Below are 27,111 nucleotides of genomic sequence, written 5' to 3'. Positions count from 1 at the left end.
CTGTGAAGACAGAAGCCCAGGCAATTTCAGTGCAGAAAACCTCATTCTTGGCCACTACGCTATCGGCTCCAATGGGGACACCGCTACCGCTTCGCAGAGAGTAGAGCCTCCAGAACTAGAATGACTTGAGCAACACTTCCTTTTTGGAGGCATCTGGTTTCTCTAGCATCATCACCAGTTTGCTGGGTAATCTTAGTTGTTTCTCTTTGGGAGCCTCTGCACATAGTCCAGAGGTACCCTCCTGTAACAGAGTCACCCTCAGTAACTCCAGAAGTAAGGCGGGGGCTTTCCTGGTGGCTCAGTGGTGAGGAATCTGCAGGAGACGTGGGTTTGAGCCACCTTCCTGAGTCAGGAAGATCCCACATGCCATGGGGCAACTAAACCCACATGCCTCAATTACCAAAGCCCAAGCCCCCGAGAAGCCCATGCTCCACAACAAGAGAAAGCACCGCAGTGAGAAGCCCGATCACAACAACCAGAGAAAAGCCCTCGCAGCAACAAAGACCCAGAACGGCCAAAAATAAATGATTTTTTTTAAAGAAGTAGGTTTATGATGGGGTTGCCTGAGAAGATGCCATCAGAGAAATACAAAATATTACATATGTGGTCTTCTTGGGTGGTGCGGTAGTGGAGAATCTGACTGCAATGCAGGAGACTTGCGTTCAGTCCCTAGGTCAGGAAGATCCCCTGGAGAAGGAAATAGCAACCCACTCCAGTGTTCTTGCCTGGGAAATCCCATGGACAGAGGAGCCTGGTGGGCTACACAAGAGTGTAGCTCCCCCGCCCCCTACAATGGGGTCACAAGAGTCAGACATGACTTAGCAACTAAACCACCATCACCACCACTGTGTGGTTTAGAAACCAAATGCATCCCAAAGGTAGACAGGTGGTTATGGCCTCTGAGAGGCCCTGTGGTTCTGAACATCCACTGCAGGGAGGAAAAGAAAGATTCCAGGTTATCATAGGCTAGAGTCGGATTTAATACTCAGAGTGTTAGAGATCATCTGGTCTGATGCCTTTGTTCTATTGCAAGGAAAATCAACCACCAGAGAAGTGAGGTGACTTCCTCCAGTCACACAACAGCAGGGCTGAGATTCAATCCTCAGTCTTCAGGCTCCTAGTTTAGGAATTTCTCCTCTGTTTACAGAAGGGCCCTGAAAACTATAGTCCCTGGGCCAAATCTGGCCCACCATGAATTTCTATAAATAAAGTTTTATTGGAAGACAGTCACACCCATTCGGTCATGCATTGTCTGTGGCCACTTTCACACTGTAGTCGTAGAACTGAGGGGTTCCAGTAGAGACCACACAGCCTGCAAAGCCTGAAACAATTACCCTCTGGATCTTTACAGAAGAAGTGTGCCGACTCCTGGTTTATAGCATGAGCCTTGAGTAACGAAAAGACTCCATCTTTGAAATGAAAGAAAATAGAATGGGAACCCTAAGAGTCTTAAGCAGATAGTTTTACAATTATCTCAGCTGGGCACAACTTAATAAAAACCCATAAATACAGTTAATAATAAGGAAAACAAGCACTAGCTCACCCTACCTATTTAATAATTATCGTTAACCACAGTGAGCAAACCTCATCGCTGAAAACTTTTTTTTCCAAGCCTCCCTCAAAAGCCCTTTTTCACTTATGAAGCACTCTGAGTCGAAGGGCAAAATGATGCTTCGTACTGTTGCACAGACCTCATTTCCTTCTGGTGAGCTAAAGGCTGCTGCTGAGACAGCAGAGGGATCAGGAGCAGTGCCCCTACCTGGGGTGCTCTCTGTCAAGGAGGAGGCGTCAAAACTCACTCGTCCCCCATCACTCCAAATAAAATTGCAGGAACAACCAGGCACAGCAGATACTCTCACTCATGCCTCTTCTGCCTCTCGTGCCTCCCTGCCTCACTCATCATCTCTGTCCTCTCCAGAAAGTGATCAGGATCAGTACAAGGCTGACAGAAGCATCCCAGCTCTTGGCCGTTTTGATGAGGATGGTCCATCCCGTCGAACAGAGAGGGATGGGACTTGGCCCCTGATGCCTGAGGTGGAATCAAGGCTGGAACCTCGGTTCCAGGTCAGAGATGGAACTTAGGCCCTGTGGGTAGGCAAGTCTCTCAGCCTGGCTGGGCCCCCAGGTCCTGTCTGTAAAATGGAAGAGACTCACCCTCACATATTGTAAAGGATGGACAACAGGCAGAGCCAAATTAGGGATAAGGCAGGCCAGCCAGGCAGCACCACCACCCGCCCCCCATCACCCCTGTCCAATCTCTAAGTCATACTAAAACACCACCAGGACTGTAGAAAGTTGGAGAGGCTTTTATTTACCAGCATCATCTTAGGCAAAGAACTTCAAGAAGTAGGACCCAGTTTGTATGGAACAGTCCTGGTTCACACTGAGGTCTTTGCGTAAAAGTTAATACCTGCTTTCCCTCTCAAAAGTGCCTTTGCCTTGCTGACAGATGATCAGGTCACCCTATGGATAAGCTGTGTAGAGTCAGAGAACGATAAGGTCCCCCCATTCAGAACTTGTCCGTGATGGCAGTAAGTGGGCTTCTAAGCCAGACAGGTCCAGTTTGGTCAAGAGTCGGGGTGCAGGTCTGGGACTAGAACCGAATTGTTTGGGACAAGAAAGGAGAGACTCCCCCAGCGACCCTGCTTCTCTGGCGGCCCCTTACCCAGCCCTTTGCCTCTTCTTATATTTGTTACATAAATGTTTACAGAATATCAGCCAAAGCCTGGGAGGCCCTGGAGAGAAGAGAGGGCTTCAGAAAGTACTGTAAGAGCAGAGATGTGCCAACGGGTATCTACAACCTGCCTACACTGCTAAGACCTGAGCTGCAATCCCCGGATCAGGTCCGGTCCTGGCCCTTCACAGAGCCTGACCCTGACTCATTCTGGGGGCCCTGACCCAAGTGAAGCTAGAGCCTCCTTCCCATCTTAGAAACTCCTCCTCACGGGGCTGCCCCTCCTCCACCAAGCCTGCTGAAGCCAGGTCTTTCAGGAACTCCGCCATTAAGAGAGCTGAGAGGCAGGCAAAAAGAAAGTTCCAGAAGAGCCAACATGGACCAGAGGCTGAGGTCTGCAGGGAGGAGGGACGGGCAGGGCAGCTGATTAGAGGAAAGGTAACAAAGGAGGAGGTCCTGAATATTCACTGGAGGGACTGATGCTGAAGCTGAAGCTCCAATACTCTGGCCACCTGATGCGAAGAGCCGACTCATTGGAAAAGACCCTGATGCTGGGAAAGACTGAGGGCGGGAGGAGAAGGGGATGACAGAGCATGATGAGATGGTTGGATGACATCACCAACTCAATGGACATGAGTTTGAGTGAACTCCAGGAGTTGGTGATGGACAGGGAGGCCTGGCGTGCTGTGGTTCATGGGGTCACAAAGAGTCGGACACGACTGAGCGACTGAACTGAACTGAACTGAATGAAGGAGAAAGAGGAGAGGGAGGAGGAGGTGGGACAGGAGTCAATATCGCAGAGGGAGCAGCCTGCAGCACAGGCCTGCCCCAGGGCCATCAATATCTCTTCTGAGGACAGGTTATCTGGGGAATTTATGCTCTCTAATAATTACCTTGCAGAGGGTTCCACTTATCTTACCAGAAGAATCTGCCAGTTGCCAGACAACACAGGGTTCTGGCTAATTCCACCCACACTGCCCTCCACCTCCACCCTGGCCCTCCCAGCTTCCCAGCTCCTGTCCTCTGACCTCTAACCTTTCCTTCTCTCTCTGGCCTGAGGGAAGTTGAAAGTAGAAGAGTCTCACAGCGTCCAGCAGGTTGAAGGAGGTTGTGTGTGTCAGGGTGGAGGAGGGGGAGCGGGGGTGGGGGGGGGGGGGGGCAGTGAGCTGGGCCCTATTGATAGACGTGAGAGGGAGGTTGAGGCAGGGCCTGGGGAAGCTGGCAAAGGGCTGCACAGGAAAAGCAAGAGCAGTGCTCTGGGGCAGACCAAGTGGACTATTTTTGTCTTCACCTGACTGATGCCATCAGATCTGGACAGCATTTTTTAAAAAGAAATTTTTGTTGTTGTTGTTATCTTCCCACCTCTCCTTAAAGCCTTCTTGTCCACACCCCCCTGCCCCGCCCCCCAGCCCTCCGATGACACCTCCTCCAGTAATGGTCTGGCTATTCATGCAGTAACCATCATACACTGCCTTGAGGGGCTAGGGTCTCTTTTTTCCCCTTTGGCCTCAGCTTGTGGGATCCTAGTTCCCCAACCAGGGATTGAACCCCCGGCCACAGAGTGAGAGTGTGATGTTCTAACCTAGCCGAGCCAGGGTGCAAGCAGGCAAGTCTGTCTCAGAACTGTGCTCTTCAAACACTCCACTAGCGCTGCCTTGATAGTAAACATTTGCTAATCCATGGGAACGTTTTACATTGTACCCACTGGACTGCAAGGAGATCCAACCAGTCAATCCTAAAGGAAAGCAGTCCTGAATATTCATTGGAAAGACTGATGCTGAAGCTGAAGCTCCAATACTTTGGCCACCTGATGCGAAGAACTGACTCATTGGAAAAGACCCTGATGCTGGGAAAGATTGAGGGCAGAAGGAGAAGGGGACGACAGAGGAAGAGATGGTTGAATGGCATCACCGACTCAATGGGTACGAGTTTGAGTAAGGCCCAGGAGTTGGTGAAGGACAGGGAGGCCTGGCGTGCTGCAGTCCATGGGGTCGCAAAGTCGGACACGACTGAGTGACTGAACTGAACTGAACCTACTTACACCACCCTTTTCTAAAATAATAATATGTATTAAATACTAAGAAAACCAGCTAATGGTCACTGCGCATGTGTAGACGCCAGTCCTCCCCCTCACCCTAGATGGTGACACCATGATCCAACCAGTGCCCAGCTCCCCGCAGCCTGTCTGCCTCGAGACGCCATCCCCCTCCTGGCTGGGGGCCTGCAGCCCCCTCTACAGGCACCCTCTGGTCGTTACAGGGCTGGCTGCTTCTGCTCCTCCTGCTCTGCTCAGCCCACCCCCTCAGAGAGCACCCATTCTTCCCCCATCACTCTGGTTTATGGCCTTTTCAGCACCTTGCCAACTATTAAAACATATTTTATTTATATTTACTTACTAGCTGTCTTCCCCCCGCTTAGATACGTCAGCTCCTTGGAGGAAAGACTGGTCTGGCTTATTCACCCCTGTATGCCCAGTGCCTAAGGCTGGGTACCTGGCAGAGGAGGCACTAAGTATCATGTGGGCACTGGATAAATGATACCCTCTAGGCCTTACACAATACATGGCAGCTGCTCAGCTGGACACTTTCATGTGAACGCAGCTGATCTGTTTGATCTTCATTTACAGTACACAAGGAACCTTGCTGAGTACTTAGTATTTCATTGTACCCCAATGCGGCAGAGACTGTCTTTACCTTTCCCATTTTACAGATGAGGAAACTGAGGCTTGGAGAGCTTACACACTCCCCCAAGACCACACAGAAGTACACTGAGTTCAGCCCCCATCCTGTCTGCCTCCCCGAATCTCTTCCATTGGCCCTTCCGGGTTCTCCCTCTGCCATGCTTCTCCCTGCCAAGTCCCCCCAGGAGTCCTGCACGGTCAGCCACTTGCTCCCTCCCCTCTGCCTCTGGTGGCCTGGGCCAGCCACAGGTGCCAGGGGCAGATCAGAGAGAAGGAAAAGAGTGAGATGGGGTCTGAATACCCTCAGCCACCTCCTCGCTGGGAACTGTTGGGTGGCTGCAGCTTCTACTAAAGGTCCCAGCTCCTGTCGGGCAGCCTCTCCACACACAGCCATCCTCTGCCATCCCAGGGACTGTCCCCTCTCCCCTTGACCTCATCCTGGGGTGCTGCCATCTCCTTGTACTTTCCCCTGTCCACACTTTAATAAATAGCCATCTCCGGGTGAAGCAGCAGCTTTCCGCTGGAACCCCGAGTCTCCAACACGCAAACTCCACCCAGCCTCTGCACCTCCTCCAGACCCCCCACTGCAGTCACTGCCCCCTTGGCTGCCCCTGCTCCCTGCAGCTGCCTCCACCAGGCCCTTCCCCACAGCCTTGGGGCTGTCTCCCTCCAAGACCTATAAATAAATGGTGACTTGCTGGCTGAAGGTTTTCCTGGCAGACTCTGCCCTTTGCCAACCACGGAGGGGGAGAGGGCAGGGACCACAGCCTCTGCCCAGGACTGGAATGGGAAAGCACAGGTGATCGCATCCAGGGCAGGGGTGTCCTTTGCTGGACTGAGGTTCCTTGGTGGCAGCCTGCTGGGGACCCCTCGGATGGTGCGCCGGTAACTCACACAAAGCTGGTGGCCCCCCAGCCTCAGCGATCACACGTGTAATCCTTAAGTGTGGCAGGTATGGGACTCAGCTGCCACGTGTGGACATCCTCCCTGAAACCAACAGATAAGGAGGTTGCAGCTCAAAGAGGACAGGGAACTTAACCAAAGCCACAAAGCTACTAAGTGGCCGAGGAGGGAGATCAAAGTACTTATCAGTCCGTATCCTCAGACTTTAATTTCCCACCAGTCCAGGCGACCTCACAGGCCAGCCCCTTAACTCGGCAAGAAGGTCACAGAATCAAACCCAGTCTGGGGAGGCAGTCCAGAGTCACCAGCCACCCAGGGGCAGAAGGGAGTCAGGTGGAGTGGAGGTATAGGCCAGGGAAGGGAGTGGAGGGCTCCAGGCTGCCTGGAATGACATGCCCCCACCGCTCCTTTCTGCAGAGCCAGCAGGGAGCTGTGTGCTCATCCTGGGGCACACACCAGCATTTCAACAAACCCACCCGCAGGCTCGGACCCTCCGTGTCCATGCTCCAGAGAGTCTCAAGGAAACTCAAGAGGAGGGCGGAGGGACCAAGTGGCAACAAAAAAGGAGAAAGCCTTCCTGCTGTGGGACCTAATATTCCCCATTAACACAATTCAAAGACTAAAGACTTGTTTTCTTTTTTGGAAGGCAATGGCAGAAAAACCACACATTTTTAGTCTTGGGAGTGATTTTTGGAGGATATAGACTCATAATGATGCACACACACACACACACACACCCCAGCTCTGCCACCACACAGCCCAAAATAGTCCAGACTTCAGTCCTGGCTCCTGGGCGCCTGGAGAACCCAGCTCAGCAAAGTCTCCTGACCTTGGTCCACATGACTGCTGGCCGGCTCGTTCCCCAGAGTAACAAAGCACTCCCAGGACCCACAGCAGTGACACCTGCACACCCAGACCATCCCACCCCCACCAGGCCCTGTCTGATGTGTCCTGACAGGACGAGGTCCAATTAGCGAGGACGTTTCCGGTAACCCAGCATGAGATGGGCCCCAAATCTCCAGAGCCTTCCTGAACCTTCTCTCCCCTAGTCCCTCCTAAATCTTAAATCATTGATGTGACGTCTCTAGGTGAATGGCTCCCACAGCATTTTATAGACTGTTTGGAAAACATCCAGAACAGAAAATATTCTTTAAAAAAAAAAGACCATGTTGAAACACAGAACTCAGTTTTAAATCTGTGCACTACTGGAATTTGAATACTTTCACTCTAATCAAAAATATTGCCTGCCCAGGACTTCCCTGGCAGTCCAGTGGTTAAAAGTCTGCGCTCTCAATGCAGGGGGCACAGGTTTGATCCCTGGCCAGGGAACTAAGATCCTGCATGCCACATGGTACTGCCAAAACAAAAAGATTCCCTGATCTTCCCTTTAAATACCAACAATTTAATCTTCCCTGAAGATAGGAGAGGGAGAAGGCAATGGCACCCCACTCCAGTACTGTTGCCTGGAAAATCCCATGGATGGAGGAGCCTGGTAGGCTGCAGCCCATTGGGTTGCTAAGAGTTGGACACAACTGAGCGACTTCACTTTCACTTTCCACTTTCATGCATTGGAGAAGGAAATGGCAACCCACTCCAGTGTTCTTGCCTGGAGAATCCCATGGACGGAGAAGCCTGGTGGGCTGCAGTCCATGGGGTCACACAGAGTCAGCCATGACTGAAGTGACACAGCAGCAAAGATAGGAGAGGGCTTCCCTGGTGGCTCAGCGGTAAAGAATCCACCTACGAATGCAGGAGATTCGGGGTCAATCCCTGGGTCAGAAAGATCGTCTGGAGGAAATGGCAACCCACTCCATTATGTGTGCCTGGGAAATCCCATGGGCAGAGGAGCCTGATGGACTACAGTCCATGGGGTCACAAAGAGTCAGACACAACTTAGCAACTAAACAACAACAGCAAAAGAGCAAAGAGTCAGACGTGACTTAGCGACTGAACAACACAAAAGATAGGAGAATGGCAAACATGATTAGATGGAGTTAATATTCAGAGAAACCGAGAACAAAAGAAGGAAAATCAACATCTTTGCCTTGCTCTGCCCAATGTTGCACATAGAGTAATAAGTTGTGGGAGGCCTGGAGAGGAAGGAAATCAAAACTGTCAGACAGCAGTCATGAGGCAATTTAATGAAGCAGCATCGTCCCATACAAACTGGCTGGGCAAAGACGACCACTAGGGCTGACAAGACATTCCTGGGGATGGCATAGGGCAGAGACAGCTGGGGTCACTTGCCTTGTATTCATTATCTGGCGTGAGGCTCATCAGTGGTAAATTCTCTCTCACAAAAGCAAGATATAAAAGAAACCAAAAGGGAGGAAGCAGCCACACAAGCTGCCAGTTTATTAGGGACGTGGGTAATTTCTAAGCAAGTGAAGGCACGTGGGCTCCCCTCCAGCCTGCAGCTTCACACTAAGTTTAACTCCATCCTCACTCTTTCCTCCCATCTCCCTTCCATACTCGAGAAGGAACAAAGGAAATTAACAAACCCACACTCAACTCCCACCCTAGCTGGGCCATTTGGAGCACCTAAAGACGGGTGAGGGAAGCCCTGGGAAAATAGAGACCTTGAGGGATCGCCACCCCCATTTCCTGCTTGGCGCCTGACATCAGCAAACTCAAGAATTTAGTCAGGTCCACCCACAAGCCCAGGTACAAGATGCTAAGCAAGACAGCCAGCTCCATGCTGTCTGTGCACCTGCAGGAGTAAATTCCTCGCTGTCCAGCTGGGCTTCCTGGAAGCCCCTCAGTCTACTCTGAATCCCCGGATGGGGATTCACAAAGCTGCCCCTGGTTTGCCTGAGTGACGGCCATCCAATCATTGACCTAGTAGGCAGGAGTGCCTGCTCTGGGCATGCCACACCACGGGAGGGGCAGCAAAGCATTTCAGTAAAGGGCTGGGCGCTGGCATTAGGAGGCCAGGTTTGAGTCCTGGCTTCTCATTTATTTGTTGTGTGACCTGTTGACCAGTCTGAGCTTCACTTTCTTCCTCTGTAAAATGGGATAATATACTGTCATCATAGGCCTCTCTGAACAGATGAAATAGCCTCACTCTGAGTGATCAATCCATATTAGCTGTCATTACTATGATGTGGAGGCCCACCTCCACTTGCTTCTACCACCAGTGGCAGAAAAGACAGCTGGGGGTCATTCCCAGACAGTACTATCTGTTTCACAGGCCTCCCCGTCCACAAGGATGCAGAGCAGCAGAATATATTAAAAAATAAAATAGCTCAATGGCTCAGCTAGACTGAGCGATTTCACTTTGACTTTTCACTTTCATGCATTGGAGGAGGAAATGGCAACCCACTCCAGTGTTCTTGCCTAGAGAATCCCATGGACAGAGGAGCCTGGTGGGCTGCCGTCTGTGGGGTCGCACAGAGTCGGACACGACTGAAGCGACTTAGCAGCAGCAGCAGCAGCAGCAGCAGCAGCCCCCTACCACCAGTCAGCTATCTAGCCAATGGGATCCATGCTCAGAAGCACAACTGTATGCGAATGATTCCATGCAAACTAGCCACACCAGCAGGAACCTAACTCATGGCACAGACCTTCCCTAGGGGTGGGTCAAGGGCTTCTAGCCCCTTTCTGATAGGGCACTTGGTCACAAAGGAGGGAAAGCCTTAGCAGGCTGGAACTTCAGACTATCCAACAGGACACGTGGAAAGGTGGTGTAGTGGTTTCCCACTGCTGCTCTAACAAGTGGCCACAAACTTAGTGCCACAAGACAAGGCAGAATCTGACAGTCCTGGAGGGCAGAAGGCCAGAATGAGTCCCAGAGGGTTAAAATCAAGGTGTCAGCCAGGTTGCATTCCCTCTAGAGGCCTTAAGGGAGAACTTGTTTCCTTGCTTTTTTCACCTTCTAGGGCGGCCCACATTCCTTAGCTTGTGACCCCTTCCTCCATTGCATCACTCCGATTTCTGCTTCCACTGTCACATCCCTATGAGAGTCTGAGCCTCCCACCTCCCTCCACCAGGACCCCCGTGATTACATCAAGCCCAGCCACATAATCCAGGATAACCTCCCCTTCTCAAAGTCCTTAATTTAATCACATCCGCCAACTCCCTTTCTCCATATTCAAGGTTCCAGGGGTTAGGGTGTGGACATCTTCAAGGGGCTCCTATTCTGTCTGCCAAAGGTGGGTTCTGCAGCGAAGAGCACTGGAAAACTCTTACAGCAATGGTGAGATTCTGAGGAGTAAGGTTCTGCCCTAAACTAGAGAATATTGAAGGTGTACATTGAAACGTACATACTATTGTATAGCAACTCTACTTCAATTTTTTAATAAATTTGAAGCAAAAATCTAATTCAGGTGGCAGGTGTACAGTGCCTACATGCACAGGACATCCACCTCCCACTCCACAACCTAGTGGCCGTGTCAGCTTCTATTTCCCCAACTAGAAGTACATACTAACTCTCCACTTACAGCATAAGAAATAAAAAATGAAACACACCCTTCTCTCTCTTCTGGGTTCACAATAAATGCTTAGTCAATGGCAACCAGTGAGCTGCCCACTAGTCCACTGGTCAGTTACTCTGCTCTGATCAGGTCCAGTCACTAAATAAACCAGTTTGATATGAACTACTTGACTGTCCACAAACACCAGCAGACCCAGTCAGACCCCAGGAAGCAGAAGGGCCACTCAGCCCAATGCAGACTGATGCTATGAGGCCAGAGGGACCCAGCAGAGACACCCAAAGACTTAAGATTCGTGCTCAGAATTTCCTAGTTGGGATACAGTCCACAAACAGGAAGCTCAGTTTACTTTCTGAAGAAAGAATACATGCACAAAGCCCAAGCACTCTCCTGCACAAACTCATACGCCATTTCCCATGTGTGTTTCTCTTACAGATAATTGAGTATTATTTTAATTTGTATTGTGATTAATCTGGGCCGCAGGTTATAGTCAACAGTTCCCATCATGATTCTTTCTACCTTCCCATTTTGTGGATGAGCAAACTGAGGCAGGGACCAAAGGAAAAAGGATTTTATCTTGCAGCCTCATCCTGGGTTATTTCATTCCATCACTGAAGCATCTCAAATGAGGTTAAAAGAGGTTTAGAAGTTGAATTTCGGAACTCCTGCTAAATTAGCTATGTGATTTCTGGGAAATCATATAACTTATGTGAGCATCACTTTCCTCATCTGTAAAGGAGACAGGAAAACTTGCCTCTCACATGGTTTACTAGTTAAATATCATGTAACACCCTTGGCATGTTGGATTCATAGGGACCTTACCATGTTTTAGACACTATGCAAGGCATTGTGCAAATTAATTCATTTAATCCTTACAACAACTGTATGAGGTAGGCTTTATTATTTCCATTTTCCTAGAAAGTAGACCTCTTTGTGCATGCATGCTAAGTCACTTCATTCATGTCTGACTCTTTATGACCCTATGGACCACAGCCTGCCAGGCTCCTCTGTCCATGGGATTCTCCAAGCATGAACAGTAGAGTGGGTTGCCTTGCCCTCCTCCAGATCTTCCTGACCCAGAGATCGAACTGGCATCTCTTATGTCTCCTGTATTGGTAGGCAGGTTCTTTACAAATATTACCACTTGGGAAGGGTAGGGATACTTTTAACATCTTCAGCCCCTAATTCAAATACCTTGTGAGTGGTATATGCAATGAGTATTATTGCCAATAAAAGGAACTGAGAGGTCAGTTGACTCTACAATCACCTCCAGAAGGTTTTATGAAGGTAGAATCTGAAAGGTAGGTAGGATTAGAGAGAAGGAAAAAGGAGAGAGGGTGGGTCTTCCCAATGGGGTAGGATGAGGTGTGGAGAAGTGACAAGAGAAGCAAGACAGAGGACTAAGCATAGCACCTGGAGAAGATACTGAGTACTGTGTTGGCCCCAAAGTTCATCTCTGGTGGCTCAGACAGTAAAGAATCTGCCAGGAGTGCAGGAGACACAGGTTCAATCCCAGGGTCGGGAAGATCTTCTAGGGAAGGGAATGACTACCCACTCTAGTATGCTTGCCAGGAGAATTCCACGGGCAGAGAAGCCTGGTGGGCTACAGTCCATGGGGTCACAAAGAGTCGGACATGACTGAGCAACTAACAAAAGTTCATCCAGTTTCTTCCATGAGATGGTACAGAAAAACCCAAATGAGCTTTTTGACCAAGCCAATATAATAAAACTGTAGTTGAAGAGTCTGCTAGGATAACCTCATTGACTTGCTTTGACCAGTGGACTACAGTGGCAGCTAGGTAGTGCCGGTTCCAAGCCCCAGCTGCAAGAGGCCTTTCGAGCTTCCACTCTGCTCTCCTGAAAACCTGCCTTGTTGCTTGGGATGTGAACAAGCGTGGACCAGCCTGCTGGGTGAATATAGAGGAGAAGCAGAGATAAGCTGTCCTGGCTGAGGCTATTCTAGTCCAACCAGCCCATAACCTACCCAGCAGCTGACCAGAGACACAGAAGTGAGCCCAGCCCAGATCAGAAGAACCACCCAGCGGAGCCCAGATCAAACTGATAACCCACAGAACAGTAAGCAAGATAAATGGTTGCTCTTTGAAGTCACTAAGCCTTGGGGCATTTTGTTAAGAAGCAAAACTAATAGGAATCAGTGTCTCTTTCATCCTTACGTCCTCAACAGCCAATAAAAGGCCTGGTGTGTAATAGTTGCACAGTAACTGCTTTATGAATAAAGTACTGAATCAATGAATCAATAAAACTGGGAATTAATGAATGCCATCCTGGAAAGTCGAAACTATGTTGGATTGCATAATCCTATTGAGATGCTATGGTTAAACCATTTTAATATTTTTCTGATTTTTTTCAGAATATTTTCATATTTAGTTATGTGATACCTAATAAAAGACTCACTTTCTTTAATATTCTCAGTCAGCATTCTTTTTTTGGAAAGTTTATAGTAAAGTGAAAAAGAAAGTTTCACATGAACTTATAATGTGGTGGTGATGGTTTAGTCACTAAGTCGTGTCCAACTCGTGTTACCCCATGGACTGTAGCCCACCAGGCTCCCCTGTCCCTGGGATTCTCCAGGCAAGAATACTGGAGTGGGTTGTTGTTTCCTCCTCCAGGGGATCTTTCTGACCCAGGGGCTGAACCCAGGTCTCCTGCACTGGCAGGTGGATTCTTTATGGACTGAGCCACCAGAGAAGGGTGTGGTGATTTAAAAAACAGACTAATTGTTTAGAGATTTAAGTTCTAGACTCAACCCTTCAAATACCTGCAAGACTTTGCTAATTTTCTTAATCACCATTTCTACCTCTGTAAAGTGATATTAAAAAGAAAACGACCTTTCCCTGTCATTCCCTCACTGGGTTGTTGTAGCAAACAAGATAGAGTGTCAAGTCTCCTGAGTGCTTTCCGCTATCGATAATTCTACTTCTTAACAGAGTTTTACTTATTGACAGTTTCAAGTGCTTTTATAAATATATCCTTCTATGAGGTCTATTTACCCTTTATCTATCTGCCTTCTCACATTCCGCTGTCTGGTCACCATATTTTCAACAACAACAAAAACAAGGTCGGAAACAGTTAAAGTTATCCTTGATGGCGAGGAGAAAACTGTTGCTCAATCCAAGAGGTGGTATTTCTGGCACTGAGGATTCCATGTGACTAAGGTCGGACCCAACATCAGCCTGACTTACTCTCTGGGACCAAAGTCCCAACGGAGAACTCTGGGTCCTCTCTAGGCTGCACCAGGGGCTGCCAGCTGCTAAGGATACAGCCTGGTCCTGCTCCTCTTCCAGCAGCTTCTGCCCAGGATGGAACCAAAGTCTCCATATTCCTAAGAATGACTCTTCCAACAGCCTCAGTTCCTGCATTGGGCCACGTCATGGGATCAGCCTAGCCAAGTTCTGAGCCCAAATCAAGCACTGCTGAAACCAGTCTCAGCAACTCCTCCTACAACAGCAGGACCAGGTTGGAAGATTACAGAGTGCTCTGAGCACTTTGGGACCCTCTTGGATTACTGCCCTCTTCCAAACTCCAAAACCTTTGGAAGTCATAATTCTGAGGTGAGTACCAGGTTTCCTTGGGCTTCCCAGGTGGCGCAGTGGTAAAGAATCTGCCTGCCAATGCAGGATATGTGGGTTGGATCCCTGGTCTGGGAAGATCCCCTGGAGAAGGAAATGGCAACCCACTCCAGTATTCTTTGGAAAATCCAATGGACAGAGGAGCCTGGCGGGCTACAGTCCATGGGGTCACAAAAAGTCAGACACAACTGAGCACACATGCACACACACACACACACACACACACACATCAGGTTTCCTTAGAGCCAAGAGTCTCAGAGCAGAGGGGAGGCAGAGCAGGAGAGCCGCTGCCCACGAAGCCCAGGGCTACCCTCATCCTGTGCCTGATGAGGGCAGGACAGAAGGGAGGGGTGGCTGCTACTGAAACCAGGGGGCTAGAGCTGAAGGGGCGAGCAGCTCTGGTCCTGCTCAGTGTCCTGAGTCTTGCTTACAGTAAGGGCCCAGTCTGTGCATCAGCCCATCCTCCCTGTCTATGGTGGCCATGGGTTATCTGTTGAGCTGCCATGCCACCTCCTTCCAGTAACAACACCTCAATTTTCCTCCAGTGAACCAGCTCTCCCCACCATCAATTGAGTAAAATCAACTCATTTCCATCCCTCAGCTTTAGGGAGAGGGTTGTGACCCAGCCCTGGCCAATGAGAAAACCACCTCCCCAAGCCTTAGTGGTTGCATCAAAGGTAAATGAACATGTGGTGCAAGGCAGGCAAATTCGAATCGGTCTTGGAATTTCTGAGGGAATGAGGCACTTTCTCTTGGTATGAAAAAAAAGCTAATAAAAATGTGTATCTGATGCTGCTGGGAGACTCCACGAAGCAGGCCTCTCTGCAAAGGAAGTCAGTGTAGAAGAAAGCAGAATTAAGAGAGAAAGGAGAGGTGGAGGGAATCCAGACGACCTTGCTGAGCCCCTAGATTCAGTCCCAAGTGAAGCAGATATACTCCTGAACGTTAGGTACACGAGCCCATACATTCCTCTTTATGCTTAAGCAGTTTGAGTTGAGTTTCTTGCCGTTTGCAGCATTTAAAAGCCCTGACTAGTGCACAGTCCAGGGTTTGGTTTTACCGAAAGACCCTGCACAAGGCTGAGGAAGAAGCCTGGGGCCCCATCCAAACAGATCTAGGCGGACAACCTAAGTGCTTGTGAGATGAGGATGTTCACTGGAGCCATCAGTGTTGCCATACATCAAACCTGAGAGGAGGTCAGAGTCAGGGAATGCTGTATACGGCAGCTCAGTAAACTGCACTCTCCAGCTTACCACAGTCCCCACCACTCCCTTCTGTATCTAACAAGCCCATTTTCCTCTTTGTACTTTACCTTTCTGGTCCCATAAGTTTACCATCCATCACTGGATGGGTGGGCAGATGGATGCATGGACAGATGAATGGATGGATGGATCAGTTAATCAATCAATGGATCAATTAATGGATGGATGAGTGGATGGGGCCGACAGGCAAGTGGCTGCATGTGTAAGTCGCTTCAGTCATGTCCACCTCTGTGCAAGCCTATGAGCCGTAGCCCACCATGCTTCTCTGTCCACAGGATTCTCCAGGCATGAATACTGGAGTGGGTTGCCATGCCCCCCTCCAGGGGATCTTCCTGACCCGGGGATCGAACCCACCTCTTTTACATCTCCTGCATTAGCAGGCAAGTTCTTTACCACTAGCACCACCTGGGAAGCCCTGGCAAGTGGTTATGTGTTTGCAAATTGAGCCTACATACAAACAGGCATGAGACAAATAATACCCTCATGCCACTGCAGTCAGGGATCACTTGATAACACAGGAAAGAAAATAGCCATGGACTTACTTCCATGTGGCTCTGGTCTTTGGAACACTGGGGGACAAGACATTCTGGCACTCACCCCCTAGTTATTCTCCTCTTGGGGAGGATACTTGGGGGCCAGAGTAGTTAACATAATCCCACCAATACTGCTGTACAAGAAGAAACCATTCCTAGCATTCACAGGCACTACATCACGTGAAAAAACCGGCCCAATGCTGTAACTTCCTTCTATTCTCAGCATCCACTGAGATCTGGGCGGCAGCCACAGAATTACTGAGGATGCGGCACTGTGCTCTTATGTCTGGATCTGGAGTCACTGCAGGCAGATGTCCACAAACATATCTATGGGGCTCTGGCCTTGAAACAAGGATATGAGGAGTCCAGATGGCCATGGAGGGACAGTAAGTGGCTCGAAGAACTGAGAAATAGAAACAAAGAGATAGCAGCGAGGGAGAGGATGCTCAGAGCAAGGACAAGGCCTGTTCCTCTGCCACCGGGCTGATGGCATCACCACGACCTTGAGGAGGTAACTGGTGATTCACACAGAATCACACTGTGAACTATTCACTGTGTTGTGCATGCTCACACTTCAGGCAGTCACTTTAAGAAACCATATACCCCACTACGAATCATGGTCCCCCTTTCACGGTCTTTGTGAAGTCACCACCAAGTTCTGAGCAGAAGGACCTTTCCGGGGATTACTGAGGGGTGATCCTATAACCAGGCAGGTTCAGCTGTCTCTTTGTTCGGGATGCAGGTGCTCAGTGGGGACGACCAGGAAACCAGCACCCAAACTCAGCACACTTGGACAAGACTAGGTTGGCCGCCACAAAGACGAGGCACTAACCCAAAATGTGAGGCTCTACATCCCATCTCTCCTTACAGCTGGGAAATGACTGCTTACAAGAGAGAGGGAAGATAAGAGCTGCACACAGAACCACTCCAAGAATGGAAAAGAGGGGTACTTACTGGGGGTAAGAAGTACTAGCTTCCTCAGGAATAACCCCAATGATAGATACCATCCCCAGCCAGCTTCCGCCCTCAGGATGACTCAGAGCCAGAGCCCGGGAACCACAAACATCGGATGAGCCATGGACAAGAAACACCCGCAGAGGAGCAAAGGGGATGGCACCCACGAACGGCAGTGTGTGGGTACCAGCCAGCAAATGTGCTCTCGCTGGTCACAGCTGGTCAGTTCCGAGAGTTCCTGGTTTTCAGACTGGCTCATCTCCAAGGACCTGCCCAGTGGTCACACACTATGCTTTTTAGAATCACATAGAAAGCCAAGTTCAAGTTAACTCCTGGGAATGGGCACAAAGATGCTGAGCCCTCAGCCCCTTGTATCTGTCAGCACCCACTTCTAGGCACACGCCCCCAAGCAGCCGGGGGCCTGAGACACACTTTTGAGCACACAGACTTTCAGCCCTGGGTGTTTGTTTTAACTCACCAGGAGGAAAGAATTTGGGTTCTTTTTAAAATATACACAAAGGGAATACATCTGTTTATTTTATGGAATGTATCTTCAGACATGATTGGATAAGAAGCAAGGCTAAAGACCACTCTTTTTCTCTTGGCTCGTGCAAGTGTGACTTCTCTGTGGTGACTTCTCCAAAGGCCACAAACAGCAGAGACGTTCAGTCTCTTGTCTTCTGATCGATCTCGTTTGATACCTGCCATCACACCACCTTTCAGAACCTCGGGGCTCCAATAACCCCATCCTGCCGTCATCAGCCCCATGGGGAAGCAGAGGCCCTGCCCAACTGCCCACCTTTCCACCCACCCCGTCCTGTAATGTCGCCAGATAAAATAAGCACTCCCAGTTAAAGCTGAATGTTAGATAAAGAGCATACATTTTTAGTATAAATTCACCTTTCCAGGTGGCAAAACTGAGGCAGGTTCCTTCCAAGGATAGAAAAGTGCTTCTCTCTTCTCAGTTTGTTCATAGAACCTCAGCTCAGTGGCCCTCCTTGTGTCCCCTGGCTTCAGTGAAACCTGTCCTTTGCATCTTTAAGAGTGAACTGAGAAGGCCATGGCCTCTGAGGTTCATGGTAACATAGGTAGTCCTCCCATTCAGATGCCAGTGGTGCTTGTGGGTGGACTCCAAAACATTTCTACATGTAACCCCCAGCCCCAGTGCAGAAGAGTCTGGTGAGAGGCGGAGGTAGGAGAGAGGGAGAAATGAGAGGCAGGTATTACCATAAAAATCTCCAAGGGAGATCTCAGTCTGAGAGATCTCACTACCACTTTAAAAAAAAGAAAAGAAAAAAACAGTGTTGCCTGGCCCTGGCTGGCACATGGGCCATGAAGATCTGGTCCTAATTTCTAGCTTCAAGAGTCGATGCCAGCGTGTTGCCCAGCCCTGAATTCCGCAGGGGTCAAGTGGACCTAACGATACCTGCAGACCTTTCACCTGCCTACATGGGCACCTGGAGTGGACGATCCATGAGGGCAGGACTGGTGCCCTTTTCTTCTCATCACTATATACCCACCGCCTAGCCCAGGCACTAGCCTCACAGCGAGCGCTTGGCAAGCTTATGCTGAGTGAGTGAATGAATGAGTGGATAGATATCCAATATGTCCCAGAAGTAACACGAGCTTTGCAGTGCAAGGGCTCTGAACAACTCAGATGTCCAGTGAAAGGGGTTGGCCTGGATGACCTCTGAGGTCATCTGTAACACCACAAGCCCTTGAGCCATCAGACTCGGGTGAATCACTTCACCGTAATAATTTTAAACACTTCCTTCAAACATCCTAGTTCAGCATCTTTGGCTGAAGTCCTCAAACTAGGCCCAGGGATAACCCTAGGAGGGAAGAGTATAGAGCAGCCTAAAATAGGACCTTGGTGAGGGAAATCAGGGATGAATAACTGGGGAAAAGAAGGCACAGGTGGCTAGGGATTCAAAGAATGGAATAAGAAAAATAATTCAAGATCCAGCATGGCTGTCCAGGACACACACACTCACACCAGCACAAAGATCCGCCTTCCAGATCCACGCTGCCCGCCTGCGCCCCCCAGCCCCTTCCCATCACCCTATGACAGTGCTTCTTTGTGGAAGACAACAATAGCTACATTATGCCATTCTGTAATGATCCTAGGAGAAGCGGTTGTGAAGTCAAGGCATTGCGTGAACACTGGGCTACTGCACACCAGCCCACAAGAACAACAGCAAAACAACGACAATCCTCAGAATCCCTAATTTAAATAAAGACTGAACACTGCCCAAGCCACTACCCTCTCACATTTATCTGAGGGCAGGACTTTTTTTTTCCCCCATGTAATTATTTATGTACAAGGCCTTCTTTCACTGCAATTGATAAGGTGTCAGGAGGTTGGTTTTTTGTTGTTTGTTCGTTTTTCAATAAGGAGGCAGAAAGAAGAGGAAGTAGCGGGAAGGGGGCCATGAGGAAGTGCCAAGGCTGGGGGATGACACGCAGGAAACCCTCAAAGGGACCCGAATCTGCTTCTTCTCACTGAATCCATCCTATTAATATAGAGATGTCATTTCACTACTCCAGCGAAACTGTTTCCAGGGACTTTAGTATAAAATACACAGAGCCCTGGATGGTGTCATGGAAAATACAGTGGCCAAAAAAGGAAAAAAAAATCAGAATATCTGAATTCTCGTCACTCTGCCGTAACTAGCTGTTTCCTTGGTTTTTTTCAAGAAACAGAGGTTCTGCGAGGCATCAAGCTAGCAACTGAGGGAAACAAAGATGCAGCCACTTTCCTCCCTGAGCTTAGCTTCCTCCTTCTCCACAGGAGAGCCCCTGACCAGCCCTGAAGACACACACACCTCTGCGTTCACAGCGCAGCTCCCAGCCCCGGCCGGGACCTATTTCCACAGGGAGGAGGAGGATGCCTGAGCAAGGAGAATGCCTGCTGCCTCCAAAGCTGAGACGAAGCCTGAACCTGGAGGAAAGGAGCAGGAGCCACATGATAACGGGCACATGGGGTCATCTTGGTGGGTCCTGGTAACAGCTAAGGTATGGAAAAGATGACCGTCTCTAGTCCCTAAGGAAAAAGTGTCTCTTGTCACCAAAGAAGCCAGTCCCCCTGAACCACAGACCCTGTGTTATGCCTCTCCTGGACTCCAGGCAGGGCTTCCTCCGGCTCAGGCTTCCACACTTCCCAGCCTCCTTTCCTCTCACCTGCCCCACACACTAAGAGGGGGACTGCACGATCACTCTTTGAAATCGTCAAAGGCCCTTCTAGTGATGACCCCACCTCGTTCCTTACATTTCCTGAGAAGCTCCTCAAATACACCATATTCTCGTCTGTCCATTCTGCAGAGCTCCTACCCTTCCCCAGAACTACTTTTTCACAGTCATTAATGCCTCCCTTTTTTGCCACTTCCTGGTCATGATGCTGCCTGACCAACATTTGATAAGTATTAACCGTGTTCTCCTTGAAACCCACAGAACCTTGATTTTAATCTTTCAGTTAGTTCCCTCAATGAAAGTTCCCTCGGCGGGGGCCAGGTTGAGAGGCTCAGGCCATTGTAAGACCCAATCCTTACCTCTCTACCCATCTCTCCACATCCGCCACCCTGGCTCCAACCCTCACCCCACATCACTTCCACGTTCATCACCTTTAGCAACAACAAAGTTCAGCCCTGCAAACTCTGAAAAACATTTTGCATTATAATAATTTCTTTCACTGAGAAAGAGGAGGGGTTGCTCTTGCAAGGAACGCCATTTTGGAAGTGCCGAAAACCTGTAGTGGCCGTGCAACTGTCGCGTGAAAGGGGACCCCTTCCAGGGCCCGAGAGTAGGCTCTTGTCAAAACATTCAGACACTTGCTGACAAAGCAAGAGATTTTATTGGGAAGGGGTACCCAGGAGGAGAGCAGCAAGATAAGGGAAATAGGAGGACGGCTCTGCCACGTGGCCCGCAGTCTCGGGTTCTGTGGTGATGGGGTTAGTTTCTGGGTTGTCTCTGGCCAGTCATTTGATTCAGGGTCCTTCCTGATGGTGTACACATCACTCAGCCAAGATGGATTCCAGCGAGAAGGATTCTGGGAGGACATATGGACTGGTGTCTCCACTCTCCAATTTGACCTTTCCCAATTTCTTCCCATTGGTGATAGCTTGTTAGTTCCATGTTCCTTACCAGGACCTCCTGTTGTAAGATATCTCATGGAAGTGGCTACTATGGTGTCCAGCCAGGGAAGGCGGCTTCAGTCAGTGGTTCTCCTAAAAACCAAGTGACTCCTGAAATATGACATGATTTTGTGTCACTCTCTCCCCAAATTCTCCACTCTCCGAGCCACTGTCCCTTAGCGCACTGTCCTGTGCCTTATTGCAGAATTAATCACGTCAGTCTCATCTACATTGTGAGCTCCTGGAGGACAGGCTGGTCTCTTTTTTGTCCCCATACTGCCCAGTTCAGTTCAGTTCAGTTGCTCAGTCATGTCCAACTCTTTGCGACCCCACGGACTGCAGCACGCTGGGCCTCCCTGTCTATCACCAACTCCCGTAGTTTACTCAAAATCATTGAGTAAATGATCAAACTCAAATAAATCATTGAGTTTTGAGTAAATTTACTCAAAACCATTGAGTCGGTGATGCCATCCAAGCATCTCATCCTCTGTTGTCCCTGCCATACTGCCCGGTGCTTAAATATTAATTAAAATGAAGCAAGATGAGGGAGAAATTCAAAACCAAATCCCATCTCTATCCCATTTGTCTCTTTGGAAAGCTGCTCCCAGGTTTATTTCTAGCATGGCCCAAGGGAGTACTTGCCTACCTACCTACAGGGTTAAGGAGGAGAGTTTTCTCTGATCTTGAGCATTTCAGAGGCTGCCATCACACCGCACCAAGATATCCAAGCAGGCCCACCAGCTGGACATCCACAAGGGGGACCTTGAAGGAAACACTTCACTTATTCAGGACACAAGTGTCCATAATTTTCTAACTGCCTTTCTTACTCACTGTATGCCCTTGAGCAATTGCCTTAAGATGTTTGTTCCTGTTTTCCCACCAATAAAATAAAGATTAAAATATCTGACTCCTAGAGTTGCTGTGAGGATTCGACAATAAGTACTAGAGAAAGTGCCTAATGCCACACTTAATACATAACAAAGGCTCCATAAATGCTTTATTATTATTATTATTGACAGGTTAGAAAGGGGGCATGATACTGACTCCTGCATAACCGTCATACTGCCCTTTGACTTGGCTAGTTTTGACAGAAGGGCCTTTTGTCATTGCCTAAAAAACAAACCACTAAACTTTCAACTTTTAAAAAATACCAGGTAACCTAAGACAAGGAAAATCCCTCTCCCTCCCTGAGGCCATCCTTCTCTGACCTCACAGATGGGAAAAGATAAGCTCAGAGATGGGGTGAGGGATGTAGTGAGGGTTAGAACCAGGGGAAAGGTCTAGGACAGAGTGAGAATTAGGAAAAGGAGTGGGTCAAAGACGGATGGAAGATCTGGAAGCGGGGAGATCAGAAATGGAGTAAGCGTCAGCCTAGGAGGTCAACAGATCGAGGTGAAATCAGGACTATCTGACTGGTGCTTACATTAATCATTTTACCTTTTCACCACCACCCACTAGAAAGTGTCCTGCTTTGTAAAGGAGGAGTGTGTGTGTTGGGGTAGGGGGGTGAGGGGCAGAGGGGAGAACCCTGAACTGAGTGAACATTTTCAAACAAACAAAACATTCTGAACTCAAACAGTAAAAGTCACTGAGCTGGTCAATCCCACTGGTCCTTCCCCACAAGTAGAGCTGGCAAGAAAGTTCTAGAAACTAGCTCTGCCCACAGCATGTAAAAGCCTGGTGAATTTTGCATTCCAAGGACAAGAGTTTTCCAAATTAAAATTTTAAGAGTGTGTGAAAATAGTTCACCATTTACTTTTAGGATGAGGTAGTGTTTACAATGTCAGCCTAGAAATCCAAGTACTGTTTTCAGAGATGCTGTCTATTCTGGGAGGGGGAAAACCCTTCCGAAAAGCTTTTTGCTTCCACCCAAACTTCTGAGATCTTGGACCCAGAAAGACAGAAGGGTCTGAACAGCTTCTTCCACCAAGGAATCAGCCAGAGGTCTCTGGGCTTATAGAATATACTTCAGAAGCCATGGCTTGGATTTTGATAGTCTGGGGAGCTCAGGAACGGTCCTATTGATTTGAGTTCCACCCCCCAGGCCAGACCACCTACTTGCTATGCAAACTCAAGTGAATGATTTCACCTCTCTGAGCCTCTGTTTGCTCTTCTGGCCAAGCTGAACTTGGCAGTGCCTTTCAGCTCTGATATTCATTCGGTTGAAAAGAAAAAAAAAATGTTCACTGAGCACCTCTTACGTTGTCAGACACCTTCTAGACTCTGGGGTACAGTGGGTTCCTGCCATTACAGGGCTTACATTCTAGCTCCAGTGTACTGTGAGCTCCTAAGAGCCTATGAAGAACACACCCTGTATTTTGAGCTTGTATATCTCAGAAAAAGAAATGGGGCAGGGGCTCCACAGGATAGAATGTAAAGCTTATGGGTGATTAATTGCCACTCCGTTAGTAAGTAGGACAACAGTTCATCTTCCTTCTAAAATGTTTTAAGCTGCTAAAATGTACTGAGTTTTTGTGGATTTTGTTTTGGTGCTTTTTTTGTTTGTTTTTGATGGGGGTATATTTTTTGGTAATGGTGTGTTTTTTTCTGATAAGGGGTTGCAAAATCGAACTGTGGATATGGGAGAGAACAAAGAGCCTTGAAGAAGGTCTAATGTGAGCAGAGGACAGATGTGGGACAAAACAGAGGTGCTCAAAGAACCCCACACTTCCACTAAGATCAAAGACTTCACTCCAGAATATTCCCTCTCTTTCAGTCACCGGAAACTTTAATACCATTTCCAAACAGGGTGCAGGGCTGCCTGATGACTCAAGACCCGGTCGCTCCACATGAAGCCTTGGGGCAGAGTGGAGCAGGGGAAGGATACGAAGACATGGGGAAAGAGTCAGACAACAGCAAGTGAGCACAGGTCACCAGCCACCCTCTTTTCCAACCCATATGCAAGCCCGTGTCTGGAAGGAAAATCAGTTCTAGGTTCTTTCGGCTGGTCGAAGAATTACCTTGACACGAGACAAATCAATAGGAGAAAACCAAACAAAAATTTAATAACATGTACACATGGGGGAAACTCAGGAAGACTAAGTAACTCCCCAAAATGGCCAAAGTCCTCACCTTAATTACCATTCTCGGCTAAAGACCGAAGAGAATGCTGGGGGAAGGCGGTTGCGGGGGCGGGAGTCATCTGTGGGAGGTGAGCAGGAAAGTACCGTAAAAAAGGATAAGGTTGTCGCACAGCTTGAGGTCATCGCCTTCCTCGTGGGTAGTGTTTCTGGAGATCTGGTCAGCTTCTTTTTGGTACTGTGAGGGGGAAACCCTTATGAAAGGAAATTTCCCTTATAAATGTAAATATTTCTTACAAAACAGTAACTCCTACTCAGTGTTCAGTTTGTTTTTCTTTTCCCTGTTGGCTGTTTCTCAGAAAATAATCAGCTTAAAATAACTAATATGCCAAAGAGACATATTTGGGGGTGGCAAATTCTGTTCCCCTACACCTGACTGCCCTCTGTCCACCAGAACTTCCAGATGCTCAACCCCAGGGAAGGAGGGAGGGCGTCAGGCTGCAGAGCACAGGTGCCCTGCATTTCAGACCTCAGCTGTGGGGAAGGGCAGGGTCTGGACAGCCAGAGTGGAACCAGAAGCGAAGAAGGCTCTGGAGAGGAAGTAGGACCCTGGGAGGGGTTCTCAGCCCAGGTGTGTACAAGAGTCCCTGGGGAGCCCTTGTCCCACCCCACCCTCTCCTGATTCAGTGGAATAGGGTGGAGACTGGGAGCTTAACTTTTCACTGTGCTCTTCAAAATAATTCTGACGCAAGCAGGCCATTGCCGACCCTTTGAGGACCCCTGTGAATAAAACAGTAAAACTTGAGGTTCTACTTGAGAACTGTATACATCTCTCTTTAGGTGAGTGGTGTGGGAAGTTTGTTGTTGTTCAGTTGCTCAGTCGTGTCCAACTCTTTGCAACCCCATGAAACACAGCACGCCAGGCTTCCCTGTCCATCACCAACTCCCGGAACTTGCTCAAACTCATGTCCACTGAGTCGGTGATGCCATCCAACCATCTCATCCTCTGTCACCCTCTTCTCCTTCCACCTTCAATCTTACCCAGCATCAGGGTCTTCTCAAATGAGTCAGTTCTTCGCATTAAGTGGCCAAAGTATTGAAGTTTCAGCTTCAACATTAGTCCTTCCAATGAGTCTGTGCTTTTTAATATGTTGTCTAGGTTGGTCAGAGTTTTTCTTCCAAGGAGCAAGTGTCTTTTAATTTCATGGCTGCAGTCACCATCTGCAGTGATTTTGGAGCCCAAGGGAATAAAGTCAGTCACTGTTTCCATTGTTTCCCCATCTATTTGCCGTGGACCGGATGCCATGATCTTAGTTTTTCAGATGTTGAGTTTTAAACCAGCTTTTCATTCTCCTCTTTCACTTTCATCCAGAGGCTCTTTAGTTCTTCTTCACTTTCTGCTATAAGGGTGGTGTCATCTACGTATCTAAGATTATTGATATTTCTCCCAGCAATCTTGATTCCAGCTTGTGCTTCATCCAGTCTGGCATTTCGCATGATGTACTCTCCATATAAGTTAAATAAGCAGGGTGACAAAATACAGCCTTGATGTAATCCTTTCCCAATTTGGAACCAGTCTGTTGTTCCATGTCTGGTTCTAACTGTTGCTTCTTGACCTGCATATAGGTTTCTCAGGAGGCAGGTCAGGTGGTCTGGTGGTCTGGTCTGGTCTGGTAGTCTGGTCTGGTCTCAGGAGGCAGGTCAGGTGGTCTGGTCTTCAAATCTCATGAAGAATTTTCCACAGTTTGTTGTGATCCACACAGTCAAAGGCTTTAGCGTAGTCAATAAAGCAGAAGTAGATGTTTTTTCTGGAACTCTCTTGCTTTTTCGATGATCCAACGGATGTTGGCAATTTGATCTCTGGTTCCTCCGCCTTTCCTAAATCCAGCTTGAACATCTGGAAGTTCTAGGTTCACGTACTGTTGAAGCCTGGCTTGGAGAATTTTGAGCATTACTTTGCTAGCGTGGGAAACTGTGGTGGGGGACAAAGAGGATGACAAAGGGAAACAGGAGGGAAGGGGGCAGGGCACAGTCCTTAAAGAATAAATTGGGAATACGACATAAACTAGTTAGAACCAACTAGACCCAAAACAACCACAGATTCAACTTCCAGAGGACTTTGAGCCTCAGTATTTGTTCATTGTACACATTAGCATGTGTAAAATGACACACCCACAGGTGCTATGACAGTTCTGAGGCCAACCATAAATAACCAAAAAGTGGGCAGTGGCCCAATTCCTGGAAATCCCTCCCCCTTCTCCAAAATAGTTGGAAAGATCTGCCTATGAAATTGTTACTGTTTAGTAACTAACTCATGTCTGACTCTATGCAGCCCCATGGACTATAGCCCACCAGGCTCCTTTGTCCATGAGATTTCCCAGGCAAGAATACTGAAGTGGGTTGCCATTTCCTTCTCCAGAGGATCTTCCCAATTCAGGGACTGAACATGCATCTCCTGCACTGGCAGAAGGATTCTTTACCAATGAGTCACCAGGGAAGCCCAGCCTATGAAATTACCCAGCCCATAAAAGCTGCTGCTGCTGCTGCTAAGTCGCTTCAGTCATGTCAGACTCTGTGTGACCCCATAGCCAGCAGCCCACCAGGCTCCCCCATTCCTGGGATTCTCCAGGCAAGAATACTGGAATGGGTTGACATTTCCTTCTCCAATGCATGAAAGTGAAAAGTGAAAGTGAAGTCACTCAGTCGTGTCCGACTCTTCGCGACCCCATGGACTGCAGCCTACCAGGCTCCTCCATCCATGGGATTTTTCCAGGCAAGGGTACTAGAGTGGGGTACCATTGCCTTCTCCACCATAAAAGCTAACCACCCCATACTTCAGGCTGCCCTTGCCTTTTGCAATGAACCTCATCCAGTCTGTGGAATGTATGTCTCTCAAAATAAATTCACTTCTTACATATCACTTTGCCTCTTGCTG

The 27,111-nt window shown here is 48.7% G+C and overlaps 1 protein-coding gene across 1 annotated transcript in view; it reads right to left on the bottom strand.

Moving 5' to 3' along the window:
• The window catches only part of DPF3 (double PHD fingers 3), a 272,635-nt gene that overhangs the window by 182,246 nt on the left and 63,278 nt on the right, over positions 1–27,111 (bottom strand). The window lies entirely within an intron of this gene.

Source organism: Bos mutus, chromosome 10 (genome assembly GCF_027580195.1).
Source record: "Bos mutus isolate GX-2022 chromosome 10, NWIPB_WYAK_1.1, whole genome shotgun sequence".
NCBI lineage: Eukaryota > Metazoa > Chordata > Mammalia > Artiodactyla > Bovidae > Bos > Bos mutus.
This window is presented reverse-complemented; position numbering and strand designations above follow the sequence as displayed.